Source organism: Sminthopsis crassicaudata, chromosome 3 (genome assembly GCF_048593235.1).
Source record: "Sminthopsis crassicaudata isolate SCR6 chromosome 3, ASM4859323v1, whole genome shotgun sequence".
In the NCBI taxonomy this organism is placed as follows: domain Eukaryota; kingdom Metazoa; phylum Chordata; class Mammalia; order Dasyuromorphia; family Dasyuridae; genus Sminthopsis; species Sminthopsis crassicaudata.
Genome location: NC_133619.1, coordinates 372,026,052 through 372,044,506, shown reverse-complemented (window position 1 = coordinate 372,044,506; position 18,455 = coordinate 372,026,052). Strand labels below are relative to the sequence as shown.

The following is an 18,455-nucleotide window of genomic DNA, read 5'->3' as shown; positions in this document are numbered from 1 at the left end:
AAGCAACAATAAGACTATATATGATGATCAATTCTGATGGATGTGGCTTTTCTCAAACCAGTTCTACTTGTTCAGTGATGAAGAGAGTCATCTACACCCAGAGAGAGAACCATGGGAACAGAGTATGGAACACAATATAGTATTCTCACTCTCTGTTATTTGCTTGCATTTTGTTTTCTTTCTCAGTTTTTCTTTTTCTTCCTTCTTGATCTGATTTTTCTTGTGCAGCAAGATAACTGTATAAATATATATATTGGATTTAACATGTATTTTAACATATTTAACATGTATTGGACTACCTGCCAGTTAGGGGTGGGGGTAAGGGGAAGGAGGGCAAAATTTGAAACAAAAGATTTTGCAAGGTTCAATGTTGAAAAAATTAACCATGCATATGTCTTATAAATAAAAAGCTTTAATTTAAAAAAAATTCATTTTGTATACAGTTAAATCTTCCCAAAGTGTGTTTTTTTATTATCCCACTCCTTGACTCAAAAATCTTTAGTGGCTCCAATGCTTGCCCTAGCTTTCAAAGCTCTAATCTGAATAATAATAACTAATATTTATATATTTGTTTGTGAAACATCTATTATTTGATCCTTTGAAGTAAGTGCTACAGATTAATGAGGACTATAGAGAAGAGAAGAAACTGAAGCTGAAAAATATGAAGTGATTTACCCAGGGCCACATAGGCAGTAAATTGTCTCAAGCAGAAATTAAGTTAAGGTCCTCCAATATCCACTTCACCATACCTTCTTGAGAACTTATCCCTAACCTATATTATTTCTCTAACTTTATTTCCCAATTTCCTAAAAAACATGCTTCATGCCAATCAGACCAACCGCTTCACTATTCTCCAAATGTTTTTTACAACAAAACGTTAGATTTATACTCTTGAAAAAATCAGTTAATCTCTCTAAATCTGTTTCCTTATCTGTAAAATGAGATTGATTAGATTCATTGACCCTAAGATTCCTTCTAACTTTAAATTTGTGATCTTATGATCTTTTTCAGTTTGCGTTTCCTCCATTTATGCAGATTCCTGCCTAGTCTGTGAGACTAAATATAGGTCCTTATGACCTATATTGAGAATCCATGTGACATTAAAGGTCTTCCTCACATATTCCTGACATTGTAAAGTTACCAAAGGAACATGTAAGTTCACTTGTCGACCCTCCTCAGCTTACCAGTCCCTGTCCATGTTCTCTTTCTCTAATACAATTCCTTAAGGGTTCCTTTAGTCCTACTCTTCCTCAAAGTTCTTCCTTAGGTGTATGCCACAGCCTTCTCACACCCACCAAGAACATTTCCATTGCCCTAAGAATGATGCTTAATATTGATTCTTCAGAAACAGATCTATGTCTTTATTGTCAGATGTGTCCTGGGAAAAACCAACTCTATTCATATGACTCCTCTAGCCTGAAATGCATTAAATATTTATCCAAATAATACTTTTTTTTTTTCAAATTCTAGTCCAAATCCTACTTTCTCCCCACAATTGCTTCCAAAGTGAATTTCTGAGTTGGAAAACTATGCAGGAGCAAATGGATAAAGGATGGTCACATTAGAGAAAGATGGGGTACTCAGCAGCCAAACAATATTTATATCCTATTATTTTCAAAATATTATGTCATACTTTGAAATATATAAAAGGATGCTCTAGTTGGGAAAGTTAGAGAAATACATAAGAGTGAAATTTGAATAACGTTCCAGATAATAAAGATTTACATTTGACTAATTACCAGATGAATTCTGTAATGATTATTAGCCTCCTTGATTCATAAATGAAAGAGCATTTTAGATTGTGATGGTCATGAATGACTTATAGAAGAACTAAAATTTTTATCCAGATCTAGATTATTAGATTTAGATAGACAGAGATGAGGTGATGTAGGCATTCCAAAAGGATGGAACTTCATGAGCAAAGACACAAAGGCAGGAAAATGTTATAAGGCATTTGTTGTGGAGCAATGAATTAAAAGGTTTGCATGAGAGAATAATGGTTGAGAAAACCAAATGAGGCTGTTTTGAATATGAGACATAGTAACTTGGTCTTTATTCTGCAAACAGACAATAGGGAGCCACTGAAGTAAGAGATGAGAACAATCATCAATATTATCTGAATACTTATTACATGCTTGGTGTTATGGGGCATATAAAAATGGTATATAACATGGCATCTGCTTTCAAGGACATCAGAATCATGTTAAGGAAATAATATTAATATATTCAGAAATTTTAGAAGTATTCAAATGATAAATCTTATAGCATTGAGTAAGGGTGCTGCTATATATACCCTCAGTTTCTTACACAATGTTACAAATGCTGTCACTGTAATTTATCATTGAGGGGGAGATAAAGTGAAGAAATAGATGGCTATGCAGATAATCCACACTACAGAATTTCAGAAAAAGGAGAAAGGGTGTATTGGTACTAACTAGGGAATGAGAGTAGGGCTACAAAGGATTTAAGAAAAGAAGATGGTAGAGGCAAGTAAAGAGCTCCCTTAATCTCCTAGAAAATTGCACATAATTTAAAAATCATAGAAGCCTTGCAGTAGCCAAAACGAATCCTTGAAGTTGGTTGTAGCAACAAAATTAATGAGGTGCCTTTTTTCTTCTATGGGGATGAAAAATACTAATGTCTTCTTAAACCCGTGACATATGTAGACCTGACTTTTCTAAAATAGCTGGACTTTTGAGTTATTAAGAATTGGATGTATAATTTGGCCACGTGAGATTTTTTTTAATAGTAAACTCAGCAAAACTTTGATAACATTGAGACAGTTATTTCAATTTTGAAATATCTTTTTGTTATTTTTGTTATTTTTACAAGGAATTGTAATAGGAATTTAAATAAAACATAAAATAGATATTTGCAAATTGTGGCACTTGTGGATACAGAGAAGATAAAGCAAAGATTCTCAAAAGCCTTTTTTCCAGACCAAGAGGCAGGCTCATTAATGTAATTTTTTTAAAAGCTGTTAATGAAACAATGAGGGTTTTTTGTTGTTGTTTTTAGATCACCGATGATAATGAGGATAGGGAGAAATTTATGAGTAGTGAAAATAGAAAAATATAGTTGTAATACAACTTTACCTACTAGCAAATGCTCCAAAGTGATTTTGATGGTAAGCAGAATATTTGTAGCTACCATTTTAAGTTTTGTTCTACTTATTTCCAAGGAACAAAGTATGAACAGGATATTGTGGCTTAGTTTGTATCTTTGTTTACTTTTGTTTTGGGGGGATTAAGGGTTGTACCTACAGTCTTACTATATCTTTTCAGTAAATATCCCTCAAGAAGAGCTAATTGATATTAATTGACTAATATTGAGCAATCTAGTTAAATTGTGGCACTAATCACTGATGTTGATGATAATAAGGAGATATTAATTGACATTAGGATATTGATATTGGGTAGAACAGACACTAGATAGGGCCTCTGAGCAAGAGTAGAAATAGCAGAATTATCCCCAAACTCTCAGGATTATACCTAGAGTCCTAAAGAGGAGATATAGCCTTCTGAAACTGTGACTTACCAGTATGAGTGGAATTAGTATGTAGACTCCCAGAGCCTTTTATGGACTACAAGGAGAGAGAGAATATATATATATGTATGTATATATGTGTTATACACATATGTAATACACACACACATATATATAATATATACAGATATATAATGGACATTTATATGTCATGTATTCATATGTAGAGGAAGTTTGCCTAATATGCTGGGCTTGGAGTTAAGAGAACATAGGTTAACAATCACTTCTCTATGATCATATACAAATTACAACTTCTTTATAGTGTAAATGACCCTTGGGGACTTACCTATTGAATGTGTATTGGTAGAGGGTATTATTATATAGACTTTACTTGTATACATGTTGTATGTATGTATACACAATACATTTATAGAGTTTAGTGGATGGAGGGAAATACAGGCCCCTTTCCAACACTGGAAGACAAATCTATTACAACTACAGGGGCACCTAAAGATTACCACAGGTTGAAACAAAAGTGGTATGCGGTATTTTCTAGTATAAATCCTCAAATATAGGTACTTTGGAGAGTGATGGTGAGACAAGAAACTATCACTAAGGATATATTAGAAAATTTTAAATTCTTGTATAAATACTAATAAAGAATCCAAAAAGAATCCATGCAAAATATATAATATCCCTCCAAACCAGGTCCTAATTAGGCCATATATTTACTATATTCACAGGTTTTTTGTTTATTATTAACCTTAAGTTATTAACCTTTCCTGTTTCTCAGCTTGTGCTGGAGTGGAAATACCAATCACAAAATATTTGTTATTTCCATATCTTGCATCTTTATCCATATTTCATGTCAAGACATTAACCAGGCAGCAAGAATTATGGTTTTCCATCACGTCCAAATCTTTGTGAACTCATTTGGGGTTTTCTTGGCTGAGACATTGGAGTGTTTACCATGTCTTTGTCCAGTTCATTTTACAGATAAGGAACTAAGGCAAACTGTGCTAAGTAACTTGCCCATAGTCACAAAGATAATAAGTGTCTGAGGCCAGGTTTGAACCCAGAAAGATTAGTCTTTCTGACCTTAGGCCCAGCACTCTATCCACTTCACCACTTAGTTCCTAGTTATTTTTATAAAGGATGTCCCTAAAGCCATAGCAATGACTTTTGCTGTGCAGTGCTGTGTCAGTAATTGACTTTTCCTTAGTTTAGGCTCTTTCCCTTAATGGAGAGGAAGCTGAGAAAAAAACAAAACAAAACAAAACACACAAAATCAAAACCTTTCCAAGTAGTTAATTAATGGAACTTTCTTCCTTACCAATTTAATGTCACAGGAAAAGGAAATTGCCTCAGAGTGGCCACTTAGATCATCTCACCAACCATGATCAGAAGCCACAATAGCTGAGTGGTTTTCATTTTTGATTTCTTGAAAGACAGCTCCGAAAAGGCAGGCTTTTAAAAGCCCATTATGTTTTAATCCAAATCTCTTTAGTTTTCACTGAAGCCCTAATTTAAACCTCTCTGGCTTATTGTCTAGATTTTAATGGTTTAGAATGAGTGTAAATAGCAAGTGTATTGCTATTTACCTTCTAGACTATTATTTTTGTGATGGTAAATTGAGTCATCTTTTGTTTCAACTCCCTAGTTTCAATGCCCCTAGTCATTGAGTGGGCATGGCCTCAGACAAACTGAGACCTGGAAAAGACTTTAATTTAGAAAGGCCAATGCATCCCAGGCCATCAGAATCATGTCAACCTTTCTCTCCAATTGGACTTCAAAGACTTTGGAGGAGAGAGAGGCTGAAAACTTTGCACAGCTCTTCCCCACTCATATATAATTCACATACAAGATACCCTCCTGATGTCATTTATCTTCAAGAACTAAGGACAAATAACCAGCAATAAGAATTCCAACCCTATTGAACTGACAATTTTCTATTCAATTCCAACTCAAACTCCACCCACCAGCCTCATCGTGAGGGTTTGTAGCCAAAGACTTTATTATTAAAAAATGGCAATTTTAAATCCTCTCCTTGCAGAGGACCTAACATGCCAGGCCATGCCAAGGAAACCTCTGCCCGCTGGGATGATATTCTCTTCCAGCATTACCCTCTCTTTATCCTCACCTATTTTCTCAACAAGACTTTATATCTCTCTTTGTCACTAAGGAATTCAGCCTTTCTATTCATGCATAGCAAAGACTGACTTTCAATGCCTATAATAAACCTCTTTTACCAATCTAGGTTTTTGGGCTCATAAATTCCTTTATGAATGATCTCTGTACCTCCAAAAGGGGGTTCCCCAAAACTCCCTACCCACACACCGAATCCCAAGGGGTTTGGGGGAGCCAAACCTCTTCATTTGATTCCCTGAACCCCAGATCTGCCACTAACCTCATCATCTAACCCCCTGACTATCAGGAACCCTAATCTCATCATATGGTCCCCTAACCACCCTAAATCTAGACCTCTTCAGTATCAGAGGTGAAGTGAAGAGCAGAACACAAACTCAAGAATCAGTTTAGTGCTTAAGCCTTAAGTATCTACTTGTTTCCCAAAATGGAGTCTTGACTTTTAATTATGAGTCTTAACTCAGAGCTCTGGCTTTATTTTGTTTTATTTTATCTTTTAGAGTTCCTGATTATCTGTTATGCTTTTAGATTTTAGTAGCTTTTTAATAATAGAAGATGATGTAACAGGACTCTGTGTACCCCTGATCTTTGGGGGTAGGGTGGGCCTGGGTTAGAAAAATCCTGAATCTCAATTCCTCCCAACCTCTGGGAAAATTTCTAAAATGATCCCACCTGGTTCCCACAGGAAACACCCACCTCCAATTGATCTGGGAATCAGTTTGACCTGATTCCCAGATCATCATCCTAAGCACTATCAAATGCTTGCTAAAAGAGATCATACCTCAATTTGGCCTGCCTAGCTCCTTGCAGAGAAAGAATATTCCAGCCTTCACTTCTCAGATAATCAATAACATTGAGAGGCACTTAAAATCACTTACCACCTCCACCCTGCCTGGTGTCCTCAGTTTTCTGGGAAGGTAGAGAAAATGAATCACACCCTCAAGCGAGTCCTTACTAAACTGTGCTTAAAGACTCAAGAAGATTGGATGAAGAATCTCCTATTAAGACTTCTTAGAGTTTGCATTGCACCTTGGGAGAACAGTAAGCTGAGCCCCTTTGAACATCTGTATGGGAGGCCCTTAACCTCTGACATTCTTGTACATCCAGAACTGTATTTGATCTCTCAGTTTGTCATACAGGATGGTGAGGTCCAGAAGGCCCTTTCTGAAGATGCAAATGAGCATCTCTCTAAACCTACAGTTGCTCACACTCAGGCTATTACCCCTATAAATCCAGGGGATATGGTATACTTGAAATCTTGGAAGGTGCTTACCCTCTGGGTATAAAGTGGAAAGGACCATAGAAGATCATTCTGACTATTCCAGCTTCAGTCAAACTTGAAGTTTTCCTCAACTGGACTCATATTTTGAAAATTAAAAATGCTGAAATGAGTTGTGATCTCTTTAATAAATTGTATTTCCTATTGATCTGTAATTCCTTTCAGATTCCAGCCCCTCATGGCTGAGGCATTTCAGTTCAGGAAGCCAGGACCTTTGATTCACAAATCCTGGTCAAAAGTATCCCTCACTCTAGTCTTCCTAACTCTTTCCCACTCCAAGGATGACAACTTTGCTCCTAGCATTTTGTGGTCCCTACCAGTAGAGTGTTAACTTCTTCTTAGCCTTTCAGGCTAGAGAGCTCTACAGGCAGTGGGAGGGGCATTCAGGATTATTGGGTGGGACATCAGCATCCTCAAGGCAGCCCACAGATGGAACCTGATGCATTATTAGCAAAGGTCCCATTCCCAAATGTCTCCATCTCCACCCTGGATGCCCTCCCTACCTGCCATTTTTAATCAGCTTGTGAGATTTGTTTCCTCCAGGCTCCAAGTCACAAACTTTCAACTACTCATTCAGTTTGAATGAGTCTTCATTCCTGTAGATGTTGCTGCTGCCATCTTCAAATGGCGCACTTCCCCTCCTGGCCTGAACTCCTATTGACCATAGGGACAGCTCTATGGCCCTTGTCAGCTTGAAGCAGCTACAGAAGATGAGACCTCCTTCCCTTTGCCTCAAGTGAATTTGGGGGTGAATTTGGGGGCATGAGGGAGGAATGATGTAATAGGATTCTGTGTTTTCCCCTGATCTTTGGGGGGGGAGCAGTGGGCCTGGGTTAGAAAAATGCTGAATCTCAATCCCTCCCAACCTCTGGGGAAAATTCCTAAAATAATCCCTACCCTCCTACCTGGTTCCCATGGGAAATTCCCACTTGCAATTGATTTGGGAATCAGTTTGACCTTGAAAACAATCATCACCCTTTGATTTGGAAATTAGTCCCTCAAATTGCTCCCTAACCCCAAGATATAGAAAACTAAATAAAATCAAAACTCTGTCCCCCCAATCTTTGCTGTCTTCCTAATCAAGAAGGGGCCCACTGAGAGAGAGCTTCTCAGTGAAAATAAACCCCTTTTTGCTAAACCTTGCTTGGGGATTGGGACTGCGAATTCTTTTACAAAACCTGCAATACCTGCCTGAGGACCCCCATTGTTATTAGGGTATCTCACCCTTCAACAAAGGGAAAGAACTTGTGGAATTGTCAGAGTCCATTATAAGAACCAGGTTTAGTCTTTTTCTCAGAAGCTTAAGTAACTTTTATTTCCTGGAGCAGAATAAAGGGGATGGGCTAGAGAGTGAGAAATTAGATTATAAATCTTGGTTTTGTGAAACATGAATGAATAAAGTTCTAGGTCTTTGTTCTTAGGTTAATTGAGAACCATAATAGTGGGGAAAGAATTGGTGTTATGATCAAAGCAACAACAGAATAGACAACTTTTTATTGACTGGCAAGGAACAGTTTTAAACACAATTAGTCCAGTGAAAATTATTTCTATACAAATGAAGACCCACAATGAACTTTTTCTCACTCTCAATTTTTCAATTCTTAAGACTTCACATTTATATGGAAAAAAAAAAAAAAAAGATTATTTTGTTATTAACACCAACTTGTCACTCCCCCAAGCCTAGTTAAGTGAAGTTCCCTCAGGTGTAATTTGGATGGACTCATATATTGACCAGAGGCATGATGGGAATTGAAAAGAATATTTATATCCTAATTTAAAAAAACAAACAATTCAAAGAGTAATAGCTGAAGTAAATGAAAAGGAGTACAAACAACTCATTCAATATCTAAAAACTGCACAGGATGACTTCCTGATTGGCTGTGGCCAAAAGTTTGAATCACAAAAGAGCTGAAATAGCTACTATGGATAGGAACTAAAAGAGTATTTTCACCCCATCTCTGAGGAAGTCTAGTTAAAAATTATAACTCAGCAAAGAATCAAGGGTGGCAACTAGGGTAGCAACTATGGAAACTCAAAAGAGAGTTCAACAGAGATACCAGCCAGTGGCAGAGCAACAATAGAAGAAAAAAAGCTTAGGTTCCAATGACATTAAATGAACATCAGATTCTATAATTCTGTAAGGTAAAAAACAGCTGAAGATGAGAAATGTGAGAGAGAGATGTCCAAGTGTGAATGCTGCTCCAGCAATATGAGTTGCCATGGCTACATTCTATTCCTGGTCAGGTTGCACATGTATTTTATATGTGTTTCCTCTTCATACAGGACTCCTACTATTCATGTTCCCATTCCCACTAGTGGTATAGTGAGCTGTGGATGAGTTTACCCCTATGTACAAATGGGCATTTATTTTGCTATACTCTTAATTATCTTTGTCTTTGAACTGAGACCCCTGGCTGGGATGACGAAAGAAATATTTAGTGATTGGGTCATGAGCTATGATTTAAATAGATATTTAATACACATACATATACATATAAATATTGTGAGCTGCAAGTATTATTTTTTCTGATTTTTCACAAATAAGACATAATAACCAAGAAAAATTAAGTAACTTGTCCTAGATCCCATAGCAAATCAGAGCACAGCTAGGATTTGAATCTAGGTGTTTGTTCTGATTCCCAACTTAGTGCTTTTTCACATCTGTACCTCACCATACTTCACATTATCTTTCATTTTCTTGTATGTTGTCTTAGGATAATTTTCTGATTATTTCATATATGTGAATCTTGTCTTCTTAATTAGATTTTAAACTAGGTCCTACATTTTGTACTTTTTTTATTATCCATTATTATCCAAATAAAACATAGTAGTGGGCAGCTTGCTGAATGAAATGAGTTGCTCAGAAAAAAGAAGACAAAGACTTGGGGAAGAGGCTGAAATTGTCAGGCTGAAAAGGAAGAGACGGATAAGAGATTTTATGGGAACAGCATTAAACCTTGGCATTAAGTTACATGTATAGAGCAAAGGACACTGACAATTCAACAAATCTCTGAAATGGAAATTACACCTTTGCCATCTGCTACAAACATGATTACTTACCTGGTTATACCAAGGCCCATGTATTTAGGATGGAATTTTGCCAATTAGCCAACCCAAGCCAAAAGTACATTTGGATGATAGCCTACAAATATTTGGGCATATAAAATATCTCCCACTCAACCAAAGATGAACTTCATAGTCCTTTCTTCTAGTATTGTTGGAGGAGGGGAAGAAGTTTTCATCTCTTGGATTTTTTTTTCCTTTCTCATTTCTTGATTATTCAATAAGAATTTGTAAATATGTCAGGTATTAGATCAAGCTCTGGGAATGTCAGTACAAAGAATGCGATATCTACTTGCCATAAGCTTACATTCTAAGGGGGAGACAACAAGAATATATGAAAACATATCAATATAAATATCAATTGTATATGGATATACACACATGTATATATGCGAAATACATAAAACTCTGGGAAGGAGGACACTAGCGGTTACAGGGTTGAAAACAAACAAAAACAGCAGCAACATCCCAGAAGCTAATATGGAGATAATAGTTTTCTGAAATCCATGTTTTCCAAACTGTATTCATCTACTAGCTCATCAAAAGGTTCCCTCCCTAGCAACAAGCAGGCCTCAATTTACTCTATCATTAATAGAATAATATTAATTAATAGAATTAATTAATAATTAACAGAATGCCAAATTTCTGATCTCTATGATATCCTCAGAACTACCTCCTCACACCTGAATACCTATTTGGAAATCACTACAGAATTTATTATTTATTTATTTTGCAAAGGCATTTGGGGTTAAATGACTTGCCCAGGGTCACACAGCCAGGAAGTATTAAGTGTCCGAGGCCAAATTTGAACTCAGGTCCTCCTGACTCCAGAGCTGATGCTCTATTCACTGCATCACCTAGCTGCCCCCACTGAAGAATTTATTGGGCCACAAATTGACAAACAGATGTTCTAACTAAGACACCTGTCAGTAATTAATTTTATGTCTTTAATGAGTCACTTCACTGGGCTCCACTTTCTTCATCTGTAAAATGAGGAAGTTGATCACTAGTCCCTTCCAATTCTAAAATTCTATTGTTCCATAATTCCTTTCAGTTCTATCAATATCTGCTTTAAATTATAAGCCTGAACAACTTTTAAGTATCATTTCCTTCAGTAATCATGCATAATGGCATAACATTTTTGCTAGGAGTATCTCAGATTCTGAAGCTATGCAACAGCAGTGTGAGAGACAAAAAGTATCTGAAAACTTGGAATAACAGATAATGACATTCCATTCCCTTGTCCCTCACCACGTATGTGCATCCTCATTCAGATCATGATAGTCAAAGGTTAGCAGAATCTGGAATTTGGGGTTCAGAGAAAATTTCCCCCATGATAACTTATTCAATGTTTAAGCAGAAAGACTAGTGCACACTAAATCCAGCCTCATTTCCCACGGACTAGTGATATATACATATCTTTGATGGTTTTCTCATATTCATCAGCCTGGATCTCCATCAGACTTCTCCTCCCCTATAATTTGGAACACATCCATATGACAAAATCCATGGAGGCCTTTCACAAGCTCGGGGATTATATGAATAAACTGGTTTTATGCCCCACCCTTCCTGCTGCCTGTTTTTCTGCACTGATCACCAGTTAGCAATCCTTTATTTTCCTTTTTCTTAACTGACTCCCCAATTTTTATCTCTCTCCACTTCAACTTTTTCCCCTGTCAATCCCATACCCAATATCCTGTTTGATACTGAGCACAAAATAATATACATCAGGAAACAGGAGGTTGAGGTCACTGTCTCCCTCTCTCTCTCTCTCTCTCTCTCTCTCTCTCTCTCTCTCTCTCTCTCTCTCTCTCTCTCTCTCTCTCTCCCTGTCTCTCCCTGTCTCTCCCTCTCTCTCTCCCTGTCTCTCTCTGTTCCTGTCTCTCTCTGTCTCTCTCTGTTTCTCTCTCTCTCTCTCTCTCTCTCTCTCTCTCTCTCTCTCTCTCTCTCTCTCTCTCTCTCTCTCTCTCTCTCTCCCTCCCTCCCTCCCTCCCTTCCTCCCTCTCTCTCTCTGTTTCTGTCTCTCTCTGTCTCCTCTCTGTCCTCTCTCTCTCTCCCTCTCTGTCTCCCTCTCTCTCTCCTCTCCCTCTCTCTCTCTCTCTCTCCCTCTCTCTCTCTCTCTCTCTCTCTCTCTCTCTCTCTCTCTCTCTCTCTCTCTCTCTCTCTCCCTCTCCCTCCCTCCCTCCCTCCCTCCTCCCTCCCTCTCTCTCTCTCTCTCTCTCTCTCTCCTCTCTCTCTCTCTCTCTCTCTCTCTCTCTCTCTCTCTCTCTCCCTCCCTCCCTTTCTCCTTCCCTCCCTCCCTCCCTCCTTCCCTCCCTCCCTCCCTCTCTCTCTCTCTGTTTCTGTCTCTCTCTGTCTCTCTTACTCTTTCTCCCTCCCCCTCTCCCCCCTTTCTTTCTGCTCCTTTCTCTGTCTTTCTCACTGATTGTTCTCCTACATTGGCCCTGTTACTCAGTATTATCTAGAAAAACATTAAATTCCAGCTGATGGGACGTTAGGCAAACATACAAACAAAACCACAACAATCCAGCAACTAACATGGACACAGATAGTTTTCTGAAATCCATGCCCACATTTATCATGCCTGATATCCCCCATCTTTCAATCTATGCAAATTTTCTTCTACTACTTTCTATTATGAGACAAATACTCCAGTAAGTTTAATATGATCCCTGTTCTCTAAATATCCCATACTTATTCCTTTTAACATGCCTTTACTTAATTCTTCCATTCATCCTTTAATTAAATCAAGGCTCATCTACTCTATACCATCCCCAATTTAACCTACATTGATCTCATTCTTCTTTGAACTTCAATTGAACTTATTATGTACAAACTAATTTTGTTTTTTTAGTTACTGTCTTATACCGTTAGTTAATTGTTGTATTCTTAGTCTCATCAATGAGTTTAGAAACTTCAAGTACAGAAACCAATTTTATCCTTTGCTTCTAATGGTTAAAGAGTGCAGCATAGGGCTAGGCACATAATAATAACTCAAATATTTGTTCAATAGAATAGAACTATCCTGAATTTAATTGAACTGGAAAAACTCAGAATATATGTAGATAGAACAGCTTCATAATTGTTAGAAAAATGTAATAGAAGCATCTCTGGCTACAACTAAAATCCAACCTAATCCTCTATTTTAATGGCCCAATTTTATAAACCTCTCTCAAGATTGAAAGAACAATGAATGACTTGAAGCATGAATGTATTCTAGTCTTTTCTTTCTAGGAATTAGTTTGGTGTGGAAGGATGAAAGTTATTCTTCTAACCTGCTTAGACATTTGGAGGGATCACTGCTCTAGGGGAGCAAATCCCATTTCCTCTAGCATCGCACATCCCATGGGAAGCTATACTCTCTCCTATTGCAGATCACACAGCAGACGGTAATCCCTCCATGGTTCTAATTCCACTGTAGAACATAATTTTCCTACAAGAATGAAGATCACAGAGCAACTCATACTCCATGCATCAGGGTAAACCCTAATCCTTTCACTGGTAAAGTTAGCATATGCTTGGAAAATGGCCTTTCTCACTATGCTGTGCTGGCTAGATGTTTTAGTGTATACAGATAATTGTAGGAGGGACTAAGAAGTGGAGTAAGACAATCCAGAGTCACTTTGGAGGAGAACGAGGAAAAGGGAGGTTGTGCAGAGCTTGTGGCAGTTTCGTCCATCTCCTTTACTTCTTCCCCTAAAAACCAAGGACTTTTGCTGATCCTGACTCTGGCTGATCCTGAGGGTCAACAGGGAGCTAACTCGGACTTCACAGGAATCATAGGGCCTACTATCTAATTCTGGCTATATAAGTTATTAATCTGTAATTTTATATGATTTCTCTCAGAACCTTAGTTTACTGATCACATAAATATGAAGAGATTGAATTAGATGACTTCTGAGATCTCATATAACTACGGATGTGATGGTAAATATTTAATAACCAGAACTCTGAAAAGGCATGACATATTTTTAAAGTATGATCTGCTTTATTAATATTTTCTCTATCATTTTATTGTCTAGACAATCAAGACAACAATAAATCAAACTGATTTATACCATTTTTTCATTTCTGAGATGTAAGGGCTCACATTGAAAATTTAACATTCAGCTTTTGGCAACTGCAGGCTACTTCTAGTACAAATCTATAATTGTATGTTTGACCTATAACTTCTGCTGAAGGCATACATTCAATTCAATTTTCCTGACAATCCCCCATGTCTGAAATAAATTTCTTCCTGACTTCTGCCTCAGACTTCCTCTCTTTCTTCAAGACATAGCTCAAGCACCATTCTCTATAGGAAGCTTCTTCTGAACCCCCATCTGCTCCCTAACTACCTTGTATTTATTCTTTTTATACATATAAATATGCATATAGGTAATATATGTATAAACATATATACATACAGTATATCTATGTGTATATGTATATATACACATAGATTATATATATACATACACATATACTTATATATGTTTAATATATACATGTAAGTATGTGTGTATGTATTCTACATGTATGTATTATGTATGTATGTGTACTACTTGACTGCCCTTATAAAATAGAAATGCCTTGGCTGTTTCATTTTTAAAATTTGTATTCCCAGTGTCAAAAAACTAATGCCTGGCAAACAGTAGTTACTTATTGCTTATTGATTGATATTGAAATTAACTCAATTCCATAAAAATTTACTAAGCACCTCCTATGTATTTGACCCTATATTTTACACTGGAGATACAAAGACAAAACTGAAATAATTCTTATTCTCAAGAAGCTTAAACTCTACTGTGATAATTCAATATATACATAGATAAATAATAAAAGTCACTTTCAGACCAAAGTATGGCATTACAATTGGATGATAGGAAACTAGCTAGGTATAACAGATGTTAAAAAAAAAAAAAATACACATAAAAATTGCCTAAAATTCTGTACAAGTGGATCTCACATCAGTAAGATCATGGAATTATTGTTCTAGAGGAATACCCTCTGGAATGTGACTTTGGGGTTCTAATTGTTCTGACCTATCTTACTAATCTCCATCATTATTATCATCATAAGAAAACATATACACAATATTGAATTACATGTTGATACTGTTCTAGAGAGGATATTCATGGACTATATTGTTTGTCTGCCTTACTATAAAGGTAGACAACTCTTGCTTTCCTGCCAATGATGGCATGAAAGTAGCTTTATTTTAGCAAGTCAGCTAGTTACTATTGTTAAGATCTATCCCCTTTACCAGTCTGAGCTACTATCTAACATGAGAGTTAGGGCTAGTGACTGGACATTTGATTTAATTGGTATATGGAGCTCTCAGATGAGGAAACTTCATTTCCCAATACAAGTTGGTATCTCCTCTGAAAATTATAAAATCATCTAAAGGGGCCTAAGAAATTAGGTGGCTTGCCTGCAGTTATACAACCAAGGTACATCAAAGGTATGACTTGAACCCAGGTCTTTGTGGCTCTGAGACTGTAATGCCAGAGAAACTGAGGCAAGATATAGATTAGATTTATTTGAAAAGGAGAGATTTACTGGGACCAAATGGATCTATGGTTTGGTCCCAGGGCTGAATGAGACTATTGTCTCCAAGAATCCAGCAAACAATGTGAGTTCTCAGTGACATATATACACGTGGCTCAGACTCAGGGGTTAGACTGAGGCAGGGATGGAGTCAGGGTGCTGAGAGCTGGAGAGGGACTCTAACAGGGTGGGGTAAGTCACTGGAGAGGGATGACATAATGGGGGAGGCACCCCGGAGATGGGGAGCGGCATCTTGTTAAGATGGTATCTGACATTCTAATAGCTTGGGATGGGGAGAGGCGTTCTGATATTCTAAAACATAAAATCTTTTATCCTTATCAAATATTCTGATAAAGAGGGAGAGGTGGTTTTGCAGGATTGAACAGAACAATTATAAACTGAGGCAGAATAATTAGGGAAACAGAGGAAGGGTAATTTAGGGAAACTGAGTCAGGATAATAAAAGAGAACTGTGGCACAACAAGATTACCATCCATTATGCTATGTAATTACCATAAAAGATTGAATCTTTAATAGTTTCTTTTCTTTTTCTTAAAATATAATAGCTTTTTATCTTCAAAATATATGCAAACATAAACATCAAGTATGTTAAACACATACAATTCTTCTATACATATTTCCACGATTATCAAATCAAAAAGGGAAACAAGATGAGAAAGAAAACAAAAAGCAAACAACAACAAAAAAAGTAGAAATACTAAGTTGTGATCCATATTCAGTCCTTTCTTTCTGGATGCAGATGACTCTTTCCATCACAAGTCTATTGCAGGGGGAAGGATTCTGGGAAGATGTTAGAGTAAATTAGTAAATTTCAAGCTCTCCAGAATTCCCCAGCAAATATGTGTAGAATTAACTGAATGAAGACATTCTCATGGGAATATAACCTTAAACCATACATTAGTTGTGACTTGAGGCTTTATAATAACAAAAAGAGCCACAGCTAAAAAAAAAATTGCAAATGTTTGTTCCCTTGTTTCTTACCACCTCTTAATTAGCATTTAAGTTCCTCTTTTTTATTCTCTTATTTCTGGGTTAGATTTCTACAATTAGAATATAAGCCTGAGTTTACCCAAACAATAGGAGAAAAGCCCAGGCTTGGAGAAAGGGTGGTCAGTACTTTGGGAACTTCTGATTTCAGGCTATTTAATCTTGTATTTTGCAGTTTTTACTTTGTGCTCCTTTTACTGACAAACACCTTTTCAGATGGGAGATGCCCTTTCTTGTGAGATCGTAATAAATCCCTTTTTGCTTTTTCTTACTCTGATTGTTTTTGTGGTTGAAGCTATCCCACATAGTTTGGGGACTTGTACCAGGTTATTTCCTGTTTGTGAGGTCTCTCCTGTACCAAATCCTTGGGCAGGTGCCCTCCAGAGAAAAAGCAAAAACAGCAGCAGGCTAGCAAAGATAGAGAATTAATTCAGATTAAGAAATAAGCCAGCTGAGAAAAATTTGAAATAAGTTGGGTAAGTTGTGCAGCACAGCCAGAAGGTAAGAACTGGTGACAGGAGGAGAGACACTGCCAAGCAACTGGTGAGCCATCTGGGTGGCTGGAATTGGGACTGGGAGAATTTAAGCAATTACAATTTGCAAAAGGTTCCCACTTCCCTTTGAACAGGAAGAACTAGTGAATAGGGGGGAGACTATTTGTAAGAGAATTCTCCTCTGTCAAGCAACTGTTGAGCCACCTGGATACCAGGAAAATCTTAGGCAATTGAAATCTGTAAGGATTCTCCTATTGTAATGCTGGAGAAATTAAGCAAGATAGAGACTAGAAAGCATTTAATACAGAATTTATTACATGGAGAGATGGATACATGGTTTGGTCGCAGAGTTGAAGGAGACTATGGTCTCAAAGAATCCAGCCCTGAATGTCAGACACAAGATTCTTTTATAGTGTGACAAGGACAATGACATAATGGGGGAGGTACCTGGATAGGGATGATCTAATGGGAGGAGGAACCTAAGGCGAAGATGACATAATAGAGGCAGGCATAATGGAGGGAGGTACTGGAGAGGCACCTGATATTTTAATGATAAAGACCTTTATCCCATCAAACATTAAGAGAGAATGACTATAGCTTAAGGTCTAAGATGTAAGACCTTTATCCTAACATTAAGAGGGAATGGTTATAACCTGAGTCAGAGTAACTGAATAGGACAATTAGGGAAACTGGATCAGGACGTTAAAAGGGAACTGTGGCATAACACTATTTTCCTTTGGTAAGATAGAGTAAATCCTCCATTCAAAGAGGATGAAATACTGTGAACCAGAGGAAAGGAAATTGGTTCTAAACTTCTTTGGTATCCTGGGAAGAATGGGGATGAAATACCAAAATGTATAGGGATTTAATACTGTTGATTTGTTTGGGCAGGTGCTAAGCTCACTCAGAGAAACAGTCCATCCCCAGAGGGTTGTATATAAATTCAAAAAAGCCTTCAATATTGACCTCCCCTCTAGGCTTCTACTCCAAAGTTGAGTAGGGAATTTGATTGATTTGGAAAAGCAGTTTTGTGTGTGTGTGTGTGTGTGTGTGTGTGTGTGTGTGTGAGCCTGTATTTGTCTTTTAAGTGTCTCTCAGTCAACTGAATTACAAAAGAAAAAATCTGGCTTTTTGGAACTTAAAAAAGTGCTTGTTTTGTATATAATTGAACTTATGCAAATAGCTTTTAGCTAGAGAGAGGAAGGACTAGTTCTGAGATAGGGAAAGTTTAACTGTCACACCAAAAAGAAAAAAAAAAGACATTTCTGTGGATCTAGAACTGGCTAATTTGGGTCTGCAGAAATAGTTAAAATTTAAAAAATAAAAATTAAAAAATGACTTAAATTTAAAAATAGTTAAAGTTACAGAGCTGTTAAAAAAATTCTTTTTTTTTTAAACTAAGTTTTAAGTTGCTTGGCACCGTCTATCAGTTGAGTTTGTCTATTGTATTTT

The 18,455-nt window shown here is 37.0% G+C and overlaps 1 protein-coding gene and 1 long non-coding RNA gene across 3 annotated transcripts in view; one reads left to right on the top strand and one right to left on the bottom strand.

The window, feature by feature from the left end:
• SLC35F5 (solute carrier family 35 member F5) overlaps nt 1-18,455 on the bottom strand; it is a 94,483-nt gene that overhangs the window by 63,164 nt on the left and 12,864 nt on the right. The gene's annotated exons all lie outside the window — the stretch shown is intronic.
• Nucleotides 15,626-18,455, top strand: part of LOC141561810 (uncharacterized) — a 30,366-nt gene continuing 27,536 nt past the window's right edge. Inside the window, exon 1 of the long non-coding RNA XR_012488165.1 lies at nt 15,626-15,694. This is a non-coding gene — a long non-coding RNA (uncharacterized LOC141561810). The remainder of the gene's footprint in view (nt 15,695-18,455) is intronic.